The following is a 25,890-nucleotide window of genomic DNA, read 5'->3' on the forward strand; positions in this document are numbered from 1 at the left end:
CGAGTCCAGTCGCGAACCCGCGACCAAGTCTGCGGTCCTACTCGGCGAGTCTAGGCTCCAACTCGCCGAGTCCCCTCTTAACTCACCCCAAAAACATAATTTAACAATACCTGAGATTCCGGGCTGTTACAAGCAGCTTCTTGTTTGTCATTCCAGTTGAAGGGTACGCCTTTCTAGGTTAGAGTGGTGAGGGGCTTGGCAATTTTAGAGAAATTTTGAATGAACCTTCTGTAATGACTAGCAAGGCCCAAGAATTGTCTCATCTCCGTTGGCGTTTTCGGGGTTGCCCAGCCCTCAATAGCTTTGATCTTGTAAGGGTCTACATGTATCCCTTCTTCACTGACTATGTGTCCCAAGAAATTGACTCTGCGAATCCAGAACTCGCATTAAGAGAGTTTTGCGTATAACTTTTCTGCCCTTAGAGTTTCCAAAATCTACCGTAAATGTTGGTTGTGCTCTTCCTTACTTTTAGAGTAAATATGTATGCCATCGATGAAAACGATTACGAAAATGTCGAGGAATAGGCGGCAAGCTCGGTTCATGAGGTGTATAAATGCTGTGGGGGCATTCGTTAGACCAAATGGCATAACCACGAATTCATAATGACCATATCGAGTTCAGAAAGCAGTTTTAGGGATATCTTCTTCTCGGACTCGTAGCTGATGATAATCAGACCTTAGATCTATTTTGGAAAAATAACTGGCTTCTTGAAGTTGGTCGACTAGATCATCAATCCGAGGGAGTGGGTATCGGTTCTTGACATTAAGCTTGTTAAACTCCCGGTAATCGATGCACATTCTGAAAGACCCATCTTTTATTTTGTCCAGGAGTTCACTTAATTGACTAGATAACTTCGACATTTCGGCGGGAGCTAACCTGTAGGGTGACTTGGCAATTGGTGTGGCTCCAGGTATCATATCAATTCGAAACTCGATCTGTCGCTCGGGGGTATTCCTGGGAGATCTTCTGGAAATACATCTGGAAAGTCGCACACTTCCGGGATGTCATTGATGTTTGTTTCCTCTTTCTGTTTGTTCACTACATGGGCGAGAAAGTCATGATTCTTTTTATACAGACACTTTTGTGCCTTGATGTGTAACAACCCTCAAATTTAGATCAAAGGCAGTCGATAAATTCGTGTGACGTTGCTAGAACCAAACCGGATTTACACTTCTTCATTATGTACTAAACATGTTTAAAAGATATTATAACGATTAATCGATTATACGCATAATAATAATAATAAATTTCTGCGATATGTAACAATGAGTGCATGAAATTAACGTAAGGTGAACATGTACATGGCATGTATAAATATACATATATGCTATATATGATTTCCTATGTCCAATATAAAACATGTAAGGTAAATCATTGGCTAACATACTGAAAATGCTTAAGTTCTATATTTATACTATGTAAATTATGAAAATAATACACATATATATTATGCGTATATGTATTTGTTATTAACGCGAGCCATACACAAGTGTATATTTATCAGAATACAATACAATAGAGCAAATAAAACATGAAGCTATCCCACATCACCTAGTACGAGAAATCGATACAGCAGATTATACCCACTCACACCCCTCGTTACGATCACATCAAATAGATAAATAAATTAGTAAATAAAAATACATTAGATTATATGGAACACGAGGAATGGAAAATACATATTAACTACCATTGTAATATATGGGCATACCAATATACTATGAGTCTTAATAGTCTAGGGGACAATCACAAAAATTCATAACTTCCTTTCCCTCATATCCCTCGCCTGTACACTCACAAAATACCCTCACATGTTAAATATATTAGAAGATTATTGTGCATGTCCCAATATCTATTTCCAAATCTCGGCTGTACAAAGATCAGTAGAGGATTGAAATATAATATATGAAGAATAATAAACTGTATCAATCACCACCTTCCCTCCTTACAACTTTCCGTAAGGCTACACAAACACACACACAATTCAGCACATGTGCATATCCTTGATGAATCTCGATTGTACAATTCAATCTCTGCCAAAATCCACAACTGTAAAAGTGAAATAGAGAAGCTTCATAATATCTCATTCTTTATTTGAAGGCCCCACTCACTTTTCTATCTCCTGCCCATGTATGCCTTTCACTTCCGTGTCTTCTCCAATAAACAGAGGAGGAATTCAGCAGCGATTGGAGTCGTTTTCCCCATCAGCTCCTTCTACCTTCTCTTTCTCTGATGGCAAACCAACCCAGTTTCCCGACATTCCCGACTCTCAAAACCAAAGTGAGTTCTATGGCCCCTACTTTCTTCTTATCAATGTTTGGGGGAGAGTACATGTGGTTCGGTCATATCATTATGATAAAAATAGTTTAAAACAAATGATTTGGAGTACAATAATTATCACTAAGTATATATAATCATATACAAGAAATGTGGTGATTATAACAGCTTACTTTATGAATGTAACCATACATATATGCTGTGAAATTTCACTGAGTATTAAGTTCACAAAAGCTAAATGTTCAAAATGATTAAGGATTATCAAAGTATCACCAATTGATTTTATAGATATATGTATATTAAATAAACTGTTGAAAGGAAAATGGAACTAGCTACTTATTTGTATAAGAAATAAAGGAAACAGTAATGGAACCGTTACCATATAGTCATAGAGGGTCAAATAGTATATGTTTATACTTAAATAAATAAAGACATCAAAATTTGTGCATACGTATATCGGATGCTAAAGAAAATTAAGTAAAATTATTAATCAACTTAAGTCCTATTAAGGCTTTAAACTTACAAAAATATGTACATATATACAATAATCGTTAATAGATGGAAATTCAGTATAAACTATCCATATGCTTTCCTTACATATTAAAAGTCATGATATAAATTAATTATCTTGTTATCACAATATCGGTTTTCTTATCAAGAATAATAAATATTGAAGCTTTAAGAATTCATGTATCGTTTTACTAATTGGTGAATAACTTCACGTTTTCTAGCGAATCTTGGACGAATAACATAGGTTCATTATACCTATTCTTTGTGGGTTTATTATACCCATTCCAAATAGGTTCATTATACATATTCCAAATACCAAACCTTAAAGGTTTTGTTCAGAAGTTTTTCTATGTATTTTCACTGTGATTGATACAAAGAAGACAGGCCTAAATAGGCAATACAAAATACAAGAAAAGAAACTCCAAAAACGGAAACAATATACAAGGGAAAAAGCAATCACAGAATCTCATGATTGAGAGAGGTAAACAAGGAGAGAATATCATGCAGAATATTATGTGTGACAACCCGAAATTTCTAACTTATACATTCTTCCTTCTAATCAAAGTTAGCCTCGTTTTTATGTTTTATAATGAAGTTTTGGGTCTATAGGAGTGCTTGAGACTTAGTATAATCAAGATATGAGTCGTAGAATGGGTTAGTATGTGTGTGGCATCACAAAATCGGGCCCAACACACCAAACAAGGTGTGTGCGGCCGCACACCCATCCCCAGCCGCACACTCTCCCATATATATACCACACTTTTCATTTTTGAACACTTTTTCACTTCTTCAAAGCTAGAACACGTTTCCTCTCAAGTACCATCCAAAGTTTCACGCCAAACTGCAATCAAGTGAGTTGAAACATCCCAAAAACACAGTCTGAAAATTTCGTTTAATTTAATAATAAAAACCATAGTTGATAAACCTCATATAGAAATCATAAGCAATTTATCTCAAAATATCATAACAACTGTCAAGTATATCAGAGTATAAACATCCCAGGCTGAACAAATGGTGTGAGCACTACAATCTTCCCGAGCTCCTCTTTTGAAAACTGAGTACCTAAAACTAAAACTAAAAACCGTAAGCACGAAGCTTAGTGAGCTCCCCCAAACTCCCACATACCATACAATAACATATAAAGCATCTACTGGGCCTTGCCCACTGCATCAGACCGAAGTCCAGAAACTAACTAGGGCCTTGCCCTCTGCATCGGACCGAAGTCCGAAACTAACTGCAACGGACCAGAGTTCGGAACTAACCAGGGCCTTGCCCTATGCATCGGACCGAAGTCTGGAACTAACTGCATCAGACCGAAGTCCGGGACTAACTACATCGGACCGAAGTCCGGAACTGGTTGGGACCTTGTCCCCTGCATCGGACCGAAGTTCGGAACTGACTGAACATAACATAGCATAAACATATCAACTAGCACGAATACATATACTGCATACTGCATCAGAACAGAGTCCGGAACACATAACACAAAACATGCTTGAATCACATAGACATCAAGCACCCTAACTATTGCATCGTACCGAGGTCCGGAACTAACTGATCATAGCATAATAGATTCGCAGCGTATAACATGAACACAGATACTGCATACTGCATCAGACCATAGTTCGGAACACATAACTCACACCAGGTCTGTATCACAAAGACACCAAGCATACTGAACTACTGCATCGGACTGAAGTCCGGAACTACTGCTAACTAAACGGGTCGGCATTGTGGCCGTAGACCCGTTCCTACTGGAAGGAAACTCACCTGAACCGTTGAGCTCTGCTGATAACCCTCTGGCTGCTAACTGACAACCCTCTGAGCCGCTGCTCCTCTAGCTCACCGAGCTATCAATATCAATATGACATTTAGTCTGATAGTCCTCCAAAAGTCAACTAAGTCAACTCCAGTCAAAGTTAAAGTCCTGGTCAACCCTACTCGTCGAGTCTACCTACTGACTCGCCGAGTTCATACGCTCAGAATCCATTCAGTCGCGACTCGACTCGCCAAGTCAGCCCCTGATTCGCCGAGTCTACCGATTTCCGAGTCCTAACCTGACCAAGTTACTGAGTCCCTACTCAACTCACTGATCTGAGTCTTAACTCGAAGGGTTTGGCGTTTCGCGACTTGACTCGTCGAGTCCAAGAAGAAACTCGCCGAGTCCGAGGCAATCTTCAACAGACTCGTTGAGTTGTTCATCCAACTCGTCGAGTTCATTTCCATCTTCATACTACTCGCCGAGTCTACTCGAAGGACTCGTCGAGTCTATTCAGTCCTTCATATATTCAGAGGCTTTTGAGTCATGCATGGACTCCAAACTGTAGATCCACTCTTCTAAAGCCTATTCCTTACGTAAAGTGGCAAACTTTACGTGTAGCTAAGGAGATCTACGCTTAAAACACTATAAACTAGGGTTTGAGAAAAAGGGGCTTAACAATCAACCCATAGACTGATGCTTTATGATTCTCTAGGCCAAGATACACCTAGATCTGAAGTAGCAACTTCAGATCTGGGCTTCTAACTCGAGATGGTTCATAAACTTGCCCTAAAAGCCCCAAATCTCATGATAATGGTTGATCTATATGCAAAAGAGGGAAGATAGCGACTCATTACCTTCAAATGTTCTAGAAGACCCCACAAACTCTGGATCTACTGCCAATCCTTGAATCCCCAATGGGTGCCTTCTTCCTTCTTCCTTCAAATCACCCAAAATGGCAAGAAAGCTTGAATGAGCAACAATGGAGGCTTAGGGTTTCTGGTTATGGACTATAGGAGCCGCAAATGAGCCCTAGGGAAGAGAACAAGATGCTTAAATAGGGTACCAAGTGCCGAAATTAGGGTTTCCCAACCTAGACCAGACTCGCCGAGTACACTTGCCGACTCGCCGAGTTAGTCACTTACTTTACACCCGGATCCCGCTCCGACTCGCCGAGTCAACCCTCTTTAACTTAGGGTTTTTCCTTTCCTTTCTTGACCTTTCAGGTTTCAAGTGTTACAACTCTCCCCCACTTAAACTAAACTTCATCCTCGAAGTTCTCTATGGTCAACTGACCTGCAATCCGCCTCAACACCCTCCATGGTGACTTTAACCCTTTTGTCCATCACTCCAGCCACTCACAGTGATGGTCACTACTACTGGTACATCCTGAATTCTTCATAATTTCCTTAACGTTACTTCCTCCGACTAAAAATTATGTTGCCTCTCATCCGCCTACCAGATGCACTGAGACTACTCTGGTCCAACTAATCCGCCGATATCTAGGTTACCGGACTCCCACCGGTCACTACACCCCATCGCAATCCCCTATTCGCTTCCAGCGACTTCTGAAGATACTTCGACTATCTATAACTGTTCTATCCTTTCTGCCACCCCTACTGAATCGATGCTGCTGGAACCAGCCTGCTTATCTCTCATCTAACTACTCAACTTCCAAAAACTTGAGTCTCCCTTTTCTGAAAGAAAGGCTACCTGCCTAATTACCCTTGCAGATCTCTTATACTTGGAAGAAGACTCAACTGATCCTGTTGAGAGGGACTTGCCATTTCCAAATCAACCAACTATACCGTCCTCACTTGAATTCAAACACAACTACTAATGTTGTCCATAACTCTGAAACTATCCGAACACTGAACTGCCTGCAACATTGAACTGCCTGAAACACTGAACTGCCTAATACATCGAACTGCCTAAATGACTGCTTCCTAAAATATCTCAAGACCTTCCTGGTCTCCAATCATTCGTTGGTTATCTGCAACACCGAGTTCCAACTCAACTGTGGTGTCAAAGGACTCCTCACTTAGTCACTCCCACGACTTCTGACGAAATCTTTCTCTGGAACTAGTTTCCACTAGTTATCCTGTCACTGTGGATCTAACAACCTCCCGATCCACCAATCAGGTCCAGATGTCACATCCTGACATCATCAATTCCTCGACTAAAAACATGATGGATCCCCGACTAACGATAGCCATTAACATACACAAACCCAAACGGTCCACTACTACCCTGATCTCATAACTGTAGTGACGATCCGACTGTCAAATCGTCAGCTTAACCATAAAACCATTTGGGAAATCCGAAATCTAACCTGTGGATTCCCACATCTTCACTGCTGCACCTGAACTGGTGGGTACTATTGTTTCCCCCGTATCCAAACAACGCGCTCATGCTATCTACTAACCTGACGAATGCTACGGCTACATCCGTAGACTTACAACACTATACTACTATCTGACTGCTAGTGAATGCTACGGCTAGCCCCACAGACTTACGACACTACTACTATCTGAATGCTAGTGAATGCTACGACTACCCCTGCAGACTTACAACACTATAGTACTATCTGGATGCTAGTGAATGTGTAACAGCCCGGATTCCCAGGTATTATTTATTCATATATTTTTGGTGTTTTGTGAGGAGACTCGGCGAGTTGGAGCTCAAACTCGCCGAGTAGGATCGCGGTTTTGGACGCGGGTTCGCGCCTGGACTCGGCGAGTCCGCGATGTTTAATGAAACCCTAATTTCCCGTTCCTGAGCCCTATTTAAAGGACCTTATGGCCCTTCATTGCGGCTACATTCAACCTTGAGAGCACCAGAGCAGCTGAGAGTTCTTGTGAGTGAGATAAGAGGCCATTATTCATCATTTTTGTGTGTATTTGCAAGAAAGGAAGAGGAAGGCCAAACTAGGAGAGTTGGGGAGCTTGGATCTACTCCCATTTCGGCAGAAGAAGCTATTTGAGGTAGCATTCAGAGCTTATTCTCGTGTTTTTCTTGATATGGTCAAATCTAGGGTTTCTTCATGCCTTGTTTGCCTTGTATTTGGAGTGTGAGAGGTCCCATAGGGATATGGTACCTAGATCTGGACCTTAGTAGTTCCAGAGAGTCCCAAATGCCATGCTTTATTCCTTTCCTTTTGAGTTGGAGACTTAGGTTACCATTTTAGAGGTCATTTCATCAAAAGAAGCCTCGTAGGCGTTGCATGGTAGCCAAGATTGTGACTTTACGTGATCAATGTGCTTGGGAGGGCCAGATCTATGAGTTGTTGGAGCGGATTTGACCTTAGAAGTGAGATTGAGTTGATGCATGGCATGGACTCGGCGAGTAGCATGAAGATTGTCCTTAACCACTCAGCGAGTGGTCTTTCCGAGTTAAGAGGTTGACTCAGTGAGTCAGGGAGAGTTAGAAAGGGTTGACAGATGGAATGAGTCGAGCTGGAACTCGCCGAGTTGTTCTTGAGACTCGGCGAGTTGAGTCGTGGTGGCCCCGCGATTCATGCAAGGTGGAACTCTTCGAGTCAGGGAAGTACTCGACGTGTCAAAAGAGGATCCTAGGGAGTCAGTGAACATGTATAGACTCGCCGAGTCGCTCTAGTGCACTTGCCGAGTCCGATCAAAGTTGACCGTTGACCGTTGACCAGAGTTAACCAGCGTTGACTTGATAGGGGTAGTCAACCTTAGTTGAGAAAGTGTTAATTAGAGATATATTGTGTTATAGGAGGATTATAGCTCGGAGGATCGAGCGCGAGTGATTTCCGGGATTTGCGGGTTATCGAGATACGTGAGGTGAGTCTTCTCACTATACTTTACCTTGAGTAGGTAATCAGAGTTATGTGACAGAGTATTTGTATGCTATATGTATGTTATGTGTTGTACCGCGCCTGAACGGTGATTTCCCAAAATACCCTCATGTTATGTGATATTAATATTGATATGATGTATTCTCATGCTAGAGTAGGCTAGGTACTCCTATTAGGACTAGAGTGGCCTGATTTGTGATGCCTTAGCCTAGGGAGAGGTGAGCTGTTATGAGATGCTTGAGAGTGAGTAGGTAGCAGCGAGGGGCTTATGAGAGATTTGTTAGAGAGTGGATTGTGCATGATAGAGTACTTGGAATTTGGGATCCGAAGAGGAGGACTTGGGGTGTATTATGATACGGTGCGAACAATAGTATTTGGCCCGTACTACTGAAAGCACCGGAGCGGTGTACAGCCCAAGTAAGAATCTTTGGAATACCAAGGGTCAAGGAGGGATGATTTGTCGAGTGTGAGTATGCTCGAGTGGATTCTAATTTATCGTATGTTGTATTTCAGAGGTAGATCACAGTGAGGACACGTCTGATGCCTGAGAGCAGTGAGACCAGTGATGAGGAGATCCGCTGGATCATTCATGAGGAGGTGGTTGCGGCCATCAGGGCAGAGATACCAGAGATGTTCGGGTCTATTAAGACCACGCTGATTGAGACCTTTGACGAGCGTTATGCCGCTCTATCTGAGGTTGCTGTTGCAGCGGCCACCGCAGCTATTGCTGCAGCGAGGCCGCAGGGTGGTGATGCGTTGCTGTTCCGAGAGTTCAGCAACACAAAACCACCAGAGTTCGATGGGACCCAGGACCCGGTGGCGGCTATGAGATGGATTTCTGACACAGAGGGGTGTTTCTTCACTTGCTTAACTCCTGAGCATTTGAAGGTTCGATTCGCGCTGAACCAGCTTCGCTTGGGAGCGAAGGACTGGTGGAAGTTTGTGACGGCGCACTTTACGCCTGCTGAGCTTGCGGCAGTGACCTGGGAGAGGTTCACTGCCATGTTCCGAGATGAGTACGTTCCCCAGGTGGAGAGGGAGCGTTTGGCCCAGGAGTTTCTGACCCTCAAGCAGGGTACTGAGTCTGTTACAGCGATTACCAGGATGTTCCATGAGAAGGCGATGTTCTGCCCTGAGCACGTGTCCACTGATCAGGCACGTATGAGCCGATATCTGAGTATTTTGAGGAGAGACATTCGGGAGTTCGCGGTGAACTCCTCGTACCGGACATTTTCCGAGCTTTAGGCAAATGCCTGGAAGAGGGAGATTGAGCTAGAGACTCAGGCCAGGGAGGAGGCGAAGTCTCAGGGGAGGGATCGGCGACCGGCACAGTCTCAGCCGGCAGCCAAGCGGGCCAAGCCCGCTGATCCCAAACTAGGGAGCCAGAAGGGCCGCACTTGTGGGAAGTGTGGCAAGGGTCATGTTGGAGTCTGTAGAGCGGGATCTTGCTACAAGTGTGGCAAGGAGGGGCACATGGCCAAGGACTGCCCCAAGGGGTTTGCGGTGTGTTTTCACTGCAATCAGATCGGACACCGGAAGGCAGAGTGTCCGCAGTTGCGAGGATCATCACAGGGATCTGCCCCTGCCGCCATCAGAGCTACCGAGATTCGGCCAGTGCAGTCCAAGGCGCCGAGGGCACGAGGGAGAGCTTTTCAGCTGACCGCAGAGGAGGTCCGCGCAGCACCCGATGTCGTGGCTGGTATGTATTCTTTCGTGTATTTATTTTGATGTTGAGATATTATGCTTATATTATGTTATGCGTAGGTACTTTTCTTGTGAATTCTGTACCTGCCTTGGTGTTATTTGACTCGGGTGCGAGTCGGTATTTTGTATCTTTGGCTTTTAGTCAGCATATCAGTGTTAGTCGTGAGGCGTTGAGTCAGCCTCTGAGAGTTTCCATAGCTGATGAGAGGCTGATATATGCCACGGAGGTTCTCCGAGGGTGCGTAGTCGAGATTTTCGGTGTTGAGTTCCCGATTGATCTGGTTCCTATTGCGATGGGGGATGTTTGTGTCATTGTGGGCATGGACTGGTTGAGCAGATTCGGTGCAGTTATCGACTGCGAGCGACAACTGGTGACCATACGAGACCCTATTGGGGGAGTTCTTTCGGTGTACGGTGAGGGTACATGTTCAGGATCAGCGTTTTGTTCGGCCGCTAGGGCGAGGCAGTGTCTACAGCAGGGCTATAAGGGTTTTGTGGCGTATGTGATGGATACGCGGGTGGATTCCGAGAGGCCGAGATCAGTTGAGGAGGTTCTGGTAGTGCGTGAGTTCCCGGATGTATTTCCCGAGGAGCTGTCGGGTGTGCCTCCTGTGAGGCAAGTGGAGTTCAGTATCGATTTGGTTCCGGGGGCCACGCCTATTGCTAAGGTGCCTTACCGCCTTGGACCTCCAGAGATGCAAGAGTTATCCTCGCAGCTTCAGGAGCTGCTGGGGAAGGGGTTTATTCGGCCGAGCAGCTCGCCGTAGGGAGCGCCTATCATGTTCGTCAAGAAGAAGGATGGTTCACACCGGATGTGCATTGATTACCGGGAGTTGAACAAGCTGACGGTCAAGAACCGTTACCCGTTGCCGAGGATCGACGATTTATTCGATCAGTTGCAGGGAGCATCTTGGTTCTCCAAGATCGATTTGAGGTCTAGATATCATCAGGTGAGGGTGCGGGATGACGACGTCCAGAAGACAACGTTTAGGACGAGTTATGGGCATTATGAGTTTGTGGTGATGCCTTCGGGCTCACCAATGCCCCGACAGTATTCATGGATCTCATGAACCGAGTGTGCAGGCCGATGCTGGATCGGTCGGTGATTGTATTTATCGATGACATTCTGGTATATTCGAGATCTAGAGAGCAGCATGAGGAGCATTTTAGAGAGGTTCTCGGAGTTCTGAGATCGGAGAGGCTTTATGCCAAATTCTCCAAGTGTGATTTCTGGTTGCGGGAGGTCCAGTTCTTAGGACATCTCGTTAACCAGGAAGGGATATTGGTCGATCCAGCCAAGGTTGAGGCGGTGAGGAGGTGCCGAGGTCACCCTCTGAGATCAGGAGTTTCCTAGGGTTGGCAGGGTATTATCGGAGATTTATCAAGGATTTCTCTAAGATCGCAGTGCCACTCACCAGGTTGTCCCGGAAGGGTGTTGCTTTTTCATGGGGCCCCGAGCAGCAGGCCTCCTTTGAGACACTTCGCCAAAGGTTGTGCGAAGCCCCGATGTTAGCCCTCCCGGAAGAGATGGAGGACTTTGTGGTATACTGTGATGCATCGATTTTGGGGTTGGGAGTGGTGCTGATGCAGAGAGGGCATGTGATAGCATATGCATCGAGGCAGCTGAAGCGTCATGAGACAAGATATCCCACCCATGATCTAGAATTAGGGGCAGTGGTGTTCGCCCTCAAGATTTGGCATCACTACTTGTATGGGGTTTGGTGTACGATATACACGAACCATAAGAGTTTGAAGTATTTGATGGATCAGCCCAACCTAAATATGCGTCAGAGAAGGTGGTTGGATGTGGTCAAGGATTATGAGTGTGAGATCATGTACCACCCAGGCAAGGCTAATGTGGTAGCCGATGCATTGAGCCGCAGGGTGGAGAGCACCCCGCTGCGGGATGTATGTTTGAGATTGACCGTGATAGCTCCAGTGTTGGACGCCATTCGTGGGGCACAGGCCGAGGCTGTGCAACCTGAGATGCAGAAGAGGGAACGGGTTGTTGGTTTGGTTTCAGAGTTCGTTACAAATGGTCGGGGGCTTATGACATTTCAGGGGCGTATCTGGGTGCCGTTTGTGGGAGGAACGCGTACCATTTTGATGGAGGAGGCTCATCGGTCGAAATTTTTGATCCATCCGGGGGCCACTAAGATGTATTTGGATCTGAGAAAGGAGTATTGGTGGCCCTGTATGAAAAGGGATGTTGCGTGGTTTGTTGAGAGGTGCTTGGTCTGCCGTAGGGTTAAGGCCGAGCACCAGAGGCCGCATGGTAAGTTGCAGCCATTGGAGGTTCCCGAATGGAAGTGGGAACAGATCACTATGTATTTCATCACCAAATTGCCAAGGACTGCCAGAGGAGTTGATGCAATTTGGGTGATTGTGAACAGATTGACGAAGAGCGCTCACTTCCTTGCTATCAGCGAGAGTTCTTCAGCAGAGAAATTGGCAGAGGTGTATGTGAGGGAAGTGGTATCTCGGCATGGGGTGCCGATCTCGATTGTTTCAGACCGTGATGTGCGCTTCACTTCCAGATTCTGGAAGAAGTTTCATGAAGAGTTGGGTACTCGACTGCATTTTAGTACCGCATATCATCTCCATACAGACGGTCAGAGTGAGCGGACGATTCAGACGCTCGAGGACATGCTCCGGGCATGTGTGTTGGATTTTGGGGGTGGCTGGGACGCATATTTTCCCTTAGCAGAGTTTTCCTACAACAACAGCCATCATTCGAGCATTGGTATGCCGCCCTTTGAGCTGTTGTATGGGAGGAGGTTTCAAACCCCCATTTGTTGGGGAGAGGTTGGACAGCGGGTGATGGGCAGTACAGAGATCGTCCTTCAGATGACAAAGCAGATCCAGCAGGTTAGACAGAGGTTGTTGACCGCTAAGAGCCGACAGAAGAGTTATGCAGACAGACGCCAGTCCGAGCTTGAGTTTCAGGTTGGCGACCTTGTACTCCTGAAGGTCTCTCCTTGGAAAGGAGTGATTCGATTTAGGAAGAGGGGCAAGTTGGGGCCCCGATATATTGGTCCTTTCCGAGTGATCGCGAGGGTAGGCCGAGTAGCCTATCGTTTGGATTTGCCAGCAGAGTTGGGGCAGATTCACGACACTTTTCATGTGTCGCAGCTGAGGAAGTGTATAGCCAATGAGTCGGCAGTGGTTCCATTAGAGGATATTCAGGTGGATGCGAGCCTGAATTATGCTGAGAGACCAGTGGCCATCATAGATCGAAAAATCAAGGTTCTGAGGAACAAGGAGGTACCCCTGGTTTTGGTTCAGTGGCAGCATCGGAAGGGGTTAGAGATGACCTGGGAGCCGGACCGTGAGATGCGTGAGCAGCATACGGAGCTATTTGCAGAGCGAGACTTCGACGGCGAAGTCTAGTTCTAGTGGGGGAGAATTGTAACAGCCCGGATACCCAGGTATTATTTATTCATATATTTTTGGTGTTTTGTGAGGGGACTAGGCGAGTTGGAGCTCAAACTCGCCGAGTAGGATCGCGGTTTTGGACGCGGGTTCACGCCTGGACTCAGCGAGTCCAAGGAATGGACTCGGCGAGTCCGCAATGTTTAATGAAACCCTAATTTCCCGGTCCCGAGCCCTATTTAAAGGACCTTATGGCCCTTCATTGCGGCTACCTTCGACCTTAAGAGCACCAGAGCAGCTGAGAGTTCTTGTGAGTGAGATAAGAGGCCATTATTCATCATTTTTGTGTGTATTTGCAAGAAAGGAAGAGGAAGTCCAAACTAGGAGAGTTGGGGAGCTTGGATCTACTCCCATTTCAGCAGAAGAAGCTATTTGAGGTAACATTCAGAGCTTATTCTCGTGTTTTTCTTGCTATGGTCAAATCTAGGGTTTGTTCATGCCTTGTTTGCCTTGTATTTGGAGTGTGAGAGGTCCCATGGGGATATGGTACCTAGATCTGGACCTTAGTAGGTCCAGAGAGTCCCAAATGCCATGCTTTATGCCTTTCCTTTTGAGTTGGAGACTTAGGTTACCATTTTAGAGGTCATTTCATCAAAAGAAGCCTCGTAGGCGGTGCATGGTAGCCAAGATTGTGACTTTACATGATGAATGTGTTGGATTAGTGTCTAAGTCCATAACTATTTTGGTATGTACTTGTCCCGATGGTGCATGGTCCTTTTGGGTTGCCTTCACCAAAGCAACTTGATTGGAGAAACAAATAAAAAGAGAGGTTATTATGATTTATTAATATGTTATAAGAATAATATATTAAAGGAGAAATCATATTTGTTTAATTAATATTGGTCAATAATTAATTAAGAATTAATTTTGTGATCAAGTGTAATTAATTAAACTAGAGGGGCTGAATTGTAATTATGTGATAGTTACAAAATAGGGCAATGGTTATCCTTGTTAAAGGATGGATGAATTCAAGGATAAGGATCTCCTTAAAATCGTCCAAGGTCCAAAAGATAGGGATTTTCAAGGCTTATCTTATGGTTGCTTGATGGGCAAGTAACTAGATAAGGATAAGGACTGAAACCCTAATCCTAACCCTATATAAAGACCCCAAGGCTCATGAATTCGTCTAAGCCTTCCCAAGAGGTCCTAGAAACGAATTCAATACCTCCCCTCTCTCCTTATACCTTCTCTACTTGCTTATGGTGTTTGTAAGCCATTAGAGGAGTGACACTTGTGACTCTAAGCCTTCCTAAGTCATTTCAAGGAGGAATTGGGATTGTTATTGCTACATAACAATCAAGGTAATATCATAAACCTAATTATATGTTAATATTGATTTCCATATGCTAGAATTAGGGTTTATAGTCTTGGATTCATAGCATGTACTATAGAGAAACCTAGATCCAAGCATTAGGGTTTGTATGAGCACATAGGATGTCTTATGACCAAAACCCATCAGTGGTATCAGAGCCTTGATTGGTTTCTATTGTATTGATGCTTGATATGTTGAAAAATTCGATTTTTGGTGTTCTGCTTGATGGACTCGGCGAGTCCCACTGTGGACTCGGCGAGTTGCCCCTACTCGGCGAGTTCCAGAGGGTGACTAGGCAAGTCGGTGCGTCAGACAGAGGTATATTCAGGATTTCTTGTTGTTTTTGATTATGGATGGTTACCTTATCATGTTATATCAATATTAATCCGATTATATGATATATTTGACTATATTTTTGATCTAATTGAAGATATTTATCAATTAATAAGATAATTGTTTCCTTATGTGATAATTGTTTAAATTATTTTGATTAAATTGATAAATTGTTTTGCAAGAAATCATTAAATAAATCAAATATGGATAATTATGTGATTAAATGTTAATTTGAATTATTTGTTATTTGATCCTTGTTGTTATGAAAAGTTTCATATTTTGCCCTTAAGGTTTTATAGTTTAAATTTGAACCCAAAAGTTTTGTTGTTTTGAAATTTAAATAGTTGAAACCCTAATGTTTTGAAAAAGGTTTCAAAACTTGCCCTCAAGTTTTGGAATTTAAATTTTGATTAAATGGTTTAATTTTGATGTATATTTAAATTCTAAACCCTAATGTGTTGAAATGTTTCAAAACTTGCCCTCAAGTTTTGGAATTTAAAAGTTGATTAAAAGTTTAATTAGGAATGTTAAATTCTAAAACTCTAGTATAGTTTTGAAAAAGTTCAAATCACACCCTTATGGTTTTATTAATTAATTAAGGTGTATAATTAAAAGAGGTTTAATAAATCCATAAAAGTTTAGGTTTACAATTAAAGGTATAATTGTTAAAATTGAACCACCTAATATTTTAAAAGTATAAAATACACCCTATACTATATATAACATTAAAAGTCTAACATTATATATATGTATGAGTAAAAGTCAGTCTTACCGTTAGTAGGCCTCATTCACGAAGCTGGTCTATAAGGGGTGTTTAAGGAAATTGCCTATAAAATGGCGATTGAATGGGTATCCACTCTTACCCACCGCACCCTTGACTAGTGGAGGGTCGTTAGCCGAACGGGTAGGATAGGACGAAACCTTCCATTATAAGTATAATGAAGTATAAAAGTAACTAAATGTTTTCATAAAATTCCCAATCTTAGTTACTTAGGCAAAAGTGAATTGATGCAATTCCATGAAATTACACTTTGTACCCTTGCGAAGACGTTAGTGGAGCGTGTGTGGTTTACCGGCACACTAAATGGTTCTAAGCAAAGGTAGCAAAGGGTGACTCAATGTTGGTCATAGTTCGGTGGAGCGTGTGTGGTTTACCGGCACATCGAATAGGTGACTGTAACATGTGAGGGAACCATGTAAGTTTGCATGGTTATTCACACCCGCTTTGTGATCTTCGGCATCCCAGTCACAAACTAGAGGGGCATATCGAGATTTTAAACATGCCATTGAAATGTTTAATGAATCTCAAAGGAAATTTTCTTTTTTCGTGGTGGAAATTAGTGAATCGTCATTGACTTACCTTCAAATATTCTGCAATTAGGGTTACGGCATCCCTCTCCCGAGTTGTGGAATATTGTGTTGGGTCCTAGCCTTAGTATCTCATTTGGGTGATTTACTAAGGACTCTATCATTCAACTAACTTGAATTCGTTTTCTCCCGTTTTGTAGATGTCGAAGTTTGACAACTATGGTCTTCTCAAATCCCGTGGAACAAGCATTCCACATGAAGATGATATTCCACGATTCGATCGAGGAACAAGAGATCATGCTTCACTTCCTCCTCCTCCTCCAATTATTCTCCCTAACCCACAAGTTCAAAGGCTTGAAAAGTTCAAGATCACTCAAGCCCTTTTGGCAAGTAAACATAAAGAAGGAAAGCCGGTGTGTGCACACGTCCTAGGGATGAAGTCACACATTGATAGGTTAAGAATGTTGGGATCCGTTGTCTGTGAGGAAATGGTTGTTGATTGGGTTCTTCAGTCACTTCCTAACTCATATAGTGAGTTCGTAAGAGAGTACTATATGATGAACTACGACGTGACCCTTATAGATCTCACCTATATGCTTATTGTTGCTGAATCAGCAATGATTTGGCACAATAGAAAAGCAAAGTTGATTGGTGAATCTGCCTTCGAGACCTCTATGGATATAGACAATGGCAACGAAAGACATGCTATGATTGAAAAGTTTGATCACAAGAGAAAGGTAATGTCTGAAGTAGTTCTATGTCATGTTCCAAAAGAGTCAATTTGCTTTTATTGCCAAGAGAAAGGGCATTGGAGACGAAGCTGCCCTATTTACCTAAGAGATCTAAGAGATGGGAGAGTCAAAACGTATGGCTTTGCTTTAGGTAAAATCCATTGACTAACTCTTTTAAGCTTCTATTCTAGATTCTTAATACATAATGTGATAAGATTACAATTGATGTTTTGTAGGATCGAAGAAAATAAAGGAATCTTAAGGGAAGAAGTGAGCAAAATCTAACCGTGAAAGAATGGATTTCGATCGCATTTCTCGAAGATTAGATTCTTGAGCTACTACTTAGAGTTAGAATTAGATTGCTAAGAAAGATGTATTAGCATAGTTTTTCAATGAATTGCATTGTAAGGACAAATTTTTTCCGCAATAAAATAAATTTTGATTTTTATATTATTTATTTATCCTTGCAATGGCGTATATGAAAAATTGATGTTTGAATGTTTCTATTAGCAATAATGGAGTTGATTCTTAATTATGTTGTTTATGGAAATGTCGAGAATTTACCAAATAGGGATTGTTTCTCATCGCCCAAGTTTCAATTGGACAGAAATTTGGAATCATGCAACTTGGTTGCACGATGAATGAGAAATTTCATATTTGGAAATTAGACTAATTCATTGACAAAGTGTCAAGTAAAGGACTTGGAAATCGAATACACAAAGTTGCGTGTTGATCAAGTCCACCATAAGAGTAACAGAGATATTCGTCATGATTTACTAAAGGTTTAGTAAATATGATTATACTTACAAGATTAAGTGTAATTCTGAATTGATTAAAGGGTTTAAATCAATAGTAGAATGAATAAGAAGAATCAAGTAGGCAGAAAGATAAAAGTTTCTCCATTCTAAGAAGAAGGGAGTGTAGCTTTTATGCTTTATGATAGGTCTTAGTGATTAAGAACCATATCTCAATTGATCCTCTAAGTGAGTCTTAGTACAATTGTATGTCTAAGAAGAGGAATCAAGGATTGAAGAAATGGTTAAATCAAGAAGTCAATCATACTTCGTCCCAATAACAAGTCTTAAAGTTAAGATTGTGACATTGACTGAAAAGTATTAAGAAGGTTTGAAACATTCATCAAATGTGGAAAGTTGTGATGTCTTGGATAAGACAAAGACCAACTAGGACCAATTTATGAAGAGTTTTGATAAAAGCTACACTAACTCTTGAATATTTGTTTGTCAAGAAATGTTTTGACAAGAGAATCGTATATGTCAAGGAGTCAGTGGGAGTCTTAATAGTCTTGAAAGCTTTCAAGAACAAATCAAATAAACCTTATCGATCATCACTAGCACACGAGTTGAGGTTTACAACCTATCGTGTTGACATTATTTTGATTCTGTGCCAATCCAATCGAGTTAATTATGCATGTGAGTTCTATGAGTTCTCATTTTGAATGCATAAAAGGCAAAGCACCTTAATCAATGAAAGGTACATTGATAGGAAAGGGTGAGCTGCTTAACTACTTGGAAGACATGGTGGGCAGCTGTGCTATCATAAGGCAAGAAATCAAGATTAAGAAAGTTCGGTCCATATGAGTTTGAATTTTTCGTAAACTTTAGTTTTAACAAATTCACATGGATAGGAACACATACACTGTTTAAATCTAAGTGTCATAAGATTTCCTCCTTCATGAAAATGATTGTGAGGAAATGCTTTCACTAAGAGAGATTTTAAGAAGATAGTGATTGTAAAATTGCATTCTCGAATTCGATTATGGTTACGGTATCCCTTTCCATAATCTGAATTGTGAGGTTTGGCAATTAGTCTTAAGTGTTTAGACACACATATGAACTATCGAAGGCAAAGGTGTATAAGTTCAAAAAGCCTTGATAAAAGATTATCAAAGCACTAAGTATTAGAAACATGAACTTAAGAAATTCAATAAGCATTGTTTTTCTGAAAGTTAAGATGTTTATGAATACACGAAGCTAGTGGGAGCATAAGTGTTATGTTTTATAATAATCATCATGATAGTGGGAGCATAAATGTTATGTTTGTATGATTATTAAGGCACATATTGCAAGTTGGAAATATTAATTATAGAAAACAAGAGTCATACCTTGCAAAGTAGTAAGGGTTGTAAAGTTGTTTTGCTATAATTAAGGGAGAGAATATTATGCTTCATTTCAAATCTAAAGGCTTAGGTTGTGGAATGTTAATAAATTTAGTCAAAGGTACATAGTGTGTTCTTAAAATTTCGATTATGATTACGGCATTCCTCTTCACAATTCGAATTTTGAGAACATAGCAAATAAAACATTATGCGTCGTGTCCCATACGCTTCGGGTAAAGGACCGATTGCAAATGCTTTGATATTTGACCATTCTAAAATCAAATGTCGAGCACATTTAGAGGGAAAAGGGACTAGAATTGGTTTTGATTAAAACAATTAAACAACTATCAAAGGACAACCCAAAGTTCGATGAGGATTGGTCGCTTGTGAGTAGTTGGAAGTATAGTATTGGAAAATATGGAAATATGTCCATATTGGATGGACCATATCGACATCATTACAAATAGATGAGATTCTATTAAGATTGAGTTGTCATATGGAAAATATGGAAATGTATCCATATTGGGAATTGAATATTAAAAATCCATGACTAGATTAGAAACTTTTATGCAAAAGGATGTTCAAAGGAATGTAATTTGAGTGAGAGACATCATATCTAAGGAATTGTCTTGTAACAATCTCCGATAGAAGACTTTGTAATATCATTGGCAATAGTCTTTGTGACTTTGGTGCAGTGACATTACGAAAGGATAAGTTGCATAGAATGTTAGAATCTAGCATATTCTATAAGTAGCAAGAATTTGATATTTTTTCACTTATGAAAAGGATTTGGAGTTGTGAAATGAGAATGATTGGAAATGTGTTCAATGTGATCCATTTCACAAAGTAAGAACCATAGGAAAACATTGTGTGCATGCTAGGAGCATGGGACAAGTGTTGTAATTCAAGTAAGAAGTTGATTAACCGAAATGACAAATAATGAGTAATCGATATGGTGATAAATAAAAGGAGTTTTATTTATGCTCACAGGGTTGAGGCCATATGGGATTAGTATTATCCTTGTGTTTCACATTTGCATGTTTTGACTTCCAGAATAATTGAGTTTATTAAGAATAATCGAATTATTCAAACGGGCCACAGTCGTTCATATGTTGGAAGTAGATATGAATGAAGACTGTCATGAATTGGTGTGTGGATTGTCTATAAGGTATTAGACATAAGCAAATGTTTGATGCAACGTTCATGAGTGCTTATGAATATGATTTGAGCATTGGATTAAACCCACGCTCACTTGGATCACTCCATGAATTGTATCACGAGTGATTGGTGAGACGATAACATCTTATATTCTTGAAACCGAGATGTGTGAGTTGTATCTTGCGAATCGGTTGCACATTGATAATATGTAAATGCACTAGTAACTTGGTGTTATAAAACATATTGTTGTGTGTGATTTGGTTAGTGAGTGCAAGCAAGCATTGTATCAAAGTTTATCCGTTCTTTTTATCCAAAGTAGGATACAAGCGATATCTTTGGGCCTCTCGATGATTTAGTGATGACAAACGTAAATGCTCGGCCGGGCTAGGGCTAATTTGATTTGTTCAATTAGTCAGTCGTCATAAATCGGGAATCGAGATATAGTACAAAGAGAATGATTTGAAATCATATCTCATATGATATCTAGAATGGAGGAATATATGATCCCTTATCTAAGGACACGCGTATCTGATAGGATCAGAGTTGACAGCGGTTTTGGGAAGCTACGATTGCAGATCAGGATCTGAAGTCATACGCAGAATAGTTATTAGACTTATCCAAGTGGGAGACTGTTGGATTAGTGTCTAAGTCCATAACTATTTTGGTATGTAATTGACCCGATGGTGCATGGTCCTTTTGGGTTGCCTTCACCAAAGCAACTTGATTGGAGAAATAAATAAAGAGAGAGGTTATTATGATTTATTAATATGTTATAAGAATAATATATTAAAAGAGAAATCATATTTGTTTAATTAATATTGGTCAATAATTAATTAAGAATTAATTTTGTGATCAAGTGTAATTAATTAAACTAGAGGGGCTGAATTGTAATTATGTGATAGTTACAAAATAGGGCAATGGTTATCCTTGTTAAAGGATGGACGAATTCAAGGATAAGGATATCCTTAAAATCGTCCAAGGTCCAAAAGATAGGGATTTTCAAGGCTTATCTTATGGTTGCTTGATGGGCAAGTAACTAGATAAGGATAAGGACTGAAACCCTAATCCTAACCCTACATAAAGACCCCAAGGCTCATAAATTCATCTAATCCTTCCCAAGAGGTCCTAGAAACGAATTCAATACCTCCCCTCTCTCCTTATACCTTCTCCACTTGCTTATGGTGTTTGTAAGCCATTAGAGGAGTGACGCTTGTGACTCTAAGCCTTCCAAAGTCAATTCAAGGAGGAATTGGGATTGTTATTGCTACATAACAATCAAGGTAATATCATAAACCTAATTATATGTTAATATTGATTTCCATATGCTAGAATTAGGGTTTATAGTCTTGGATTCATAGCATGTACTATAGAGAAACCTAGATCCAAGCATTAGGGTTTGTATGAGCACATAGGATGTCTTATGACCAAAACCCATCAAAATGTGCTTGGGAGGGACAGATCTATAAGTTGTTGGAGTGGATCTGACCTCAGAAGCGAGATTGAGTTGATGCATGGCATGGACTCGCCGAGTCTGAAGAACAGACTCGGCGAGTAGCATCAAGATTGTCCTTAACCACTCAGCGAGTGGTCTTGCCGAGTTAAGAGGTTGACTCAGTGAGTCAGGGAGAGTTAGAAAGGGTTGATAGATGGACTGAGTCGAGCTGGAACTCGCCGAGTTGCTCTTGAGACTCGGGGAGTTGAGTCGTGGTGGCCCCGCGATTTATGTCAGGTGCAACTTGTCGAGTCAGGGAAGTACTCGACGTGTTAAAAGAGGATCCTAGGGAGTCAGTGAACACGTATAGACTCGCCGAGTCGCTCTAGTGCACTTGCCGAGTCTGGTCAAAGTTGACCGTTGACCGTTGACCAGAGTTGACCAGTGTTGACTTGATAGGGGTAGTCAACCTTAGTTGAGAAAGTGTTAATTAGAGATATATTGTGTTATAGGAGGATTATAGCTCGGAGGATCGAGCGCGAGTGATTTCCGGGATTTGCGAGTTATCGAAATACGCGAGGTGAGTCTTCTCACTATACTTTACCTTGAGTAGGTAATCAGAGTTATGTGACAGAGTATTTGTATGCTATATGTATGTTATGTGTTGTACTGCATTATGTCTATGTGATTTATGTTGTGCATGTTTATAGAGTTGGAACCGGAAGGTTCCCAGAGTTAGAACCAGTGGGTTCACAGAGTAGGGTCTACAGACCCACAGAGTTATAGCCTCGAGTGGCTAATATATGTTACGTGTGGTATTTTGGGGAAATCACTAAGCTTTGTGCTTACAGTGTTAGTGTTGTTTGTTTCAGGTACTAATGATGACCGTGGGAAGGCGCCGGCTTGATCTGTACACACGCATGGGATTTTTATGATATGTGATCTTGGGATTTTTGTATGATATGGATTGGAGTCTTAAAAAATTGAAGTTTTTATGAAAATTAAATGAAAATGTTTTTATATTATGCGAAAAAAAATATTTTGAAATTCACGGTGTTACAGAATGCTATGGCTACCCCCGCAGACTTACAACACTACTACTATCTGACTGCTAGTGAATGCTACGGCTACCCCCACAGACTTACAACACTATACTATCTGACTGCTAGTGAATGCTATGGCTACCCCCGCAGACTTACAAACCTATACTACTACCTGGCTGCTTTACTAACTACTATCCGAGGACATCCTGACTATCCCTAGTCCTGCTAGTGATTCCTCATCCTGATTTCTCAAAACCAGCCCTCCGTCATCGAATACTGCATCAACCTCGACATCTTACATCCTTGATATACTTTGCGCTTCGTCGAGGAATTCTTCGGCTTGGTTCCCCAAACCAACCGTCTACTAATCCGGATACATGAATCTATTGTTGGGAAGTTTCCAAACTCCCAACTCCTGAATCTACACAAACCTGCATGCTGTCTCTGCCACTGGCTATTAATACGAAAGCATCTCTTGCTAACCGTTCTCAGGATCCTCATTCCGACTCACTAGAGTCCTACAGGCGGTCCTCCAATCCTGGATTCCCAACCAGCTTCTAACCATCTTGATTACTTGAACTAACTGTTGGGAAGTTTCTCAAACTCCCAATCCTGAACTCCTCAATCCATCCATCACTGAGCTACTATCTTTTCTTCTCAGAGGCCGCGTACTCATTCTGGGTCTGCATGCTCTTACCCTTGTATACTCGGAGGGTTCTCCCCCACTTGGATTCGGCTAACTCCTTACTGCTCACTAGTCGAAAGGATTCCCCAACCTTCCTTCCATTAAAAGGGCGATTTGCTGTCCGCCAACATTTACCTCTGTCGGCGCTCCAAATAACTCTTACCATATCCGAACCATTCTTGCTATCTAACCGAGCACCCTTCAATCCTTAACTGTATTTGCTATAGGGACTACATCCCGAGAACCTGTGTTTGGGGTGCACATCCCCAACCCACTTCCCTATTGACCGCTGGCTACCTCACTAGAAGCTCTAAATTGTCACTACTGAGGATTTAACCAGTCAATCCCGAATGACACCTTTCGAAAGTAGTGAGGCATTACTGATTCTTACATATACATGCTATAGTCACCGCATCTGAAGTAACCTGATCTAGAGGGGACGACCTCCAATTTTCCATTCAATTCCAAGGTATGCAGATGGCATAAAACTCCGTCACAAGCAGGTAACATAATACCCCAACACATATGCTTATTGATATCAATGCAGCAACATAACAATAATAATAATTGATAGGAAGGTAAAAGATACGTACCCCCAACATCCAGTGCTGTACTAATCCATGTTGAAATCATCCGGAATACTCTGCTCTGAGCCGTGGACGCCCTTGCCCGGCCCCCGGCAACCGCTGGTGGTACTCGAAGCCACAGGGGCAGGAGCTATCACCTGCTCTGCTGCATACAAACTCGGACAGTGGGCCTTCTTGTGGCCCCTCCGACTGTAATGAAAACATATCGAGTCAAGTCCCTATGCGATGGTAACAGTAGAATCTCTGCTAAAATGGCCAATCCGGCCGCATTTGAAACATCCAACATCGCCACCACTTCTATGCTTGCATGCACCCTTGTGCGCCCTACCACACTTCCCGCATTGACTGCGGCTCTGATAGCCCCTCAATCTCAAATACGCCCTCTTGGGCCTCTTGCCTGAACCTGTGGCTACCTGAGTCTCATCCGTTTTCCTCTTCCTTTCCGACTCCCTGCCCGTCTCTCACTTCTGCGTTACCTCATCGACACCAACTCTCGATTGAACAACAGCTGTCTGATCCTGGAGCTTCGCGGTCAACCTATCAGTGATCCTCGCGACCATGTCGAGCAGATCCTCGCGAATGGCTCGCGAAACCTCCTCAATTATCCAATCATGCAGAGGTCTCTCTTGGAGATAGGATGCCCCACTCACTCCTGTCGCCTGATGGAAAAAACTAGAAATAGGATCTCCCTCCCTGATGGATCCCTGTACTCCATAAGAATCGGGATCTAGACGAGCCCCAATCTATCCTGAAACTATCTCGGCCTTAAAGGCCTCAAGATGACTGTCCATAAGCTCCACAATGGCCTCTCTAACCGAGCCAAAAATCACAGGAGTCTAATCAATGATGTTGCGCATGATCTCCGCGGAAATGAAATCCCTCATCAGATCATCAAGCTGCCCGGCTCCAGATCCCGAGCCAGATCCCTCCCTGGTACCTGAACTGCTAACCAGTAACTCGCGCAATGTCACCATGCTGAAAATATAACACTTCCTGATCAATTTACACACCGATGTTGAGGGACCTCTCACACACTCTAAAAGTTCCCTGGTCTTGTCTTGGCCCCTCTTGATTCGAGTACGGATCCCCTGCTTTCAGTAGTACGGGCCCAAACTACCTTCCACATCTATCCGTACTTTCCTCAAGAGTTACTTCAACTCCACCAAGTCACTCTCCTGCTACTGATCTCTGCTACTACCTCCCTAGGCTTGCCCTAGGGGACCTCTGACTTCACCCAAACCAGTCCTCAGCTGCGGAAGGCCTCCTTGTAATGCCAATTAGCCATCACCTGAATACCATCACATGCAATGAGGCTCGGATAATCCTTCGAGTAAAAGACTCGTTCCTACAACGGTTAGACTCAACGAGAGCTACGCAGTAGGGCCAAATCCAGCACCCTGAGATTATCCAACCCTGATCACATGTGATGTGACGTATTCACCTAATGGCTAACTCCCATCACTCAGAGTCCCACGAATTACATAGCAAGTAGCATTCGGATAAAGGAAACATACTCATGCAAAACTATTCTCATAACAAGAAACTGTACTAGCATACAATGCTAAGCTCATACTATCAGGCATAACCTACACATGCTATCCTACCACTGTCTACTCAATACTAGCATGCAATTCTTATTAAGCTAAAACACATAAGGCATCCTCCTAGATCCTTTGTCCTATA

This window comes from Lactuca sativa, chromosome 2, assembly GCF_002870075.4.
Source record: "Lactuca sativa cultivar Salinas chromosome 2, Lsat_Salinas_v11, whole genome shotgun sequence".
NCBI classification, from domain to species: domain Eukaryota; kingdom Viridiplantae; phylum Streptophyta; class Magnoliopsida; order Asterales; family Asteraceae; genus Lactuca; species Lactuca sativa.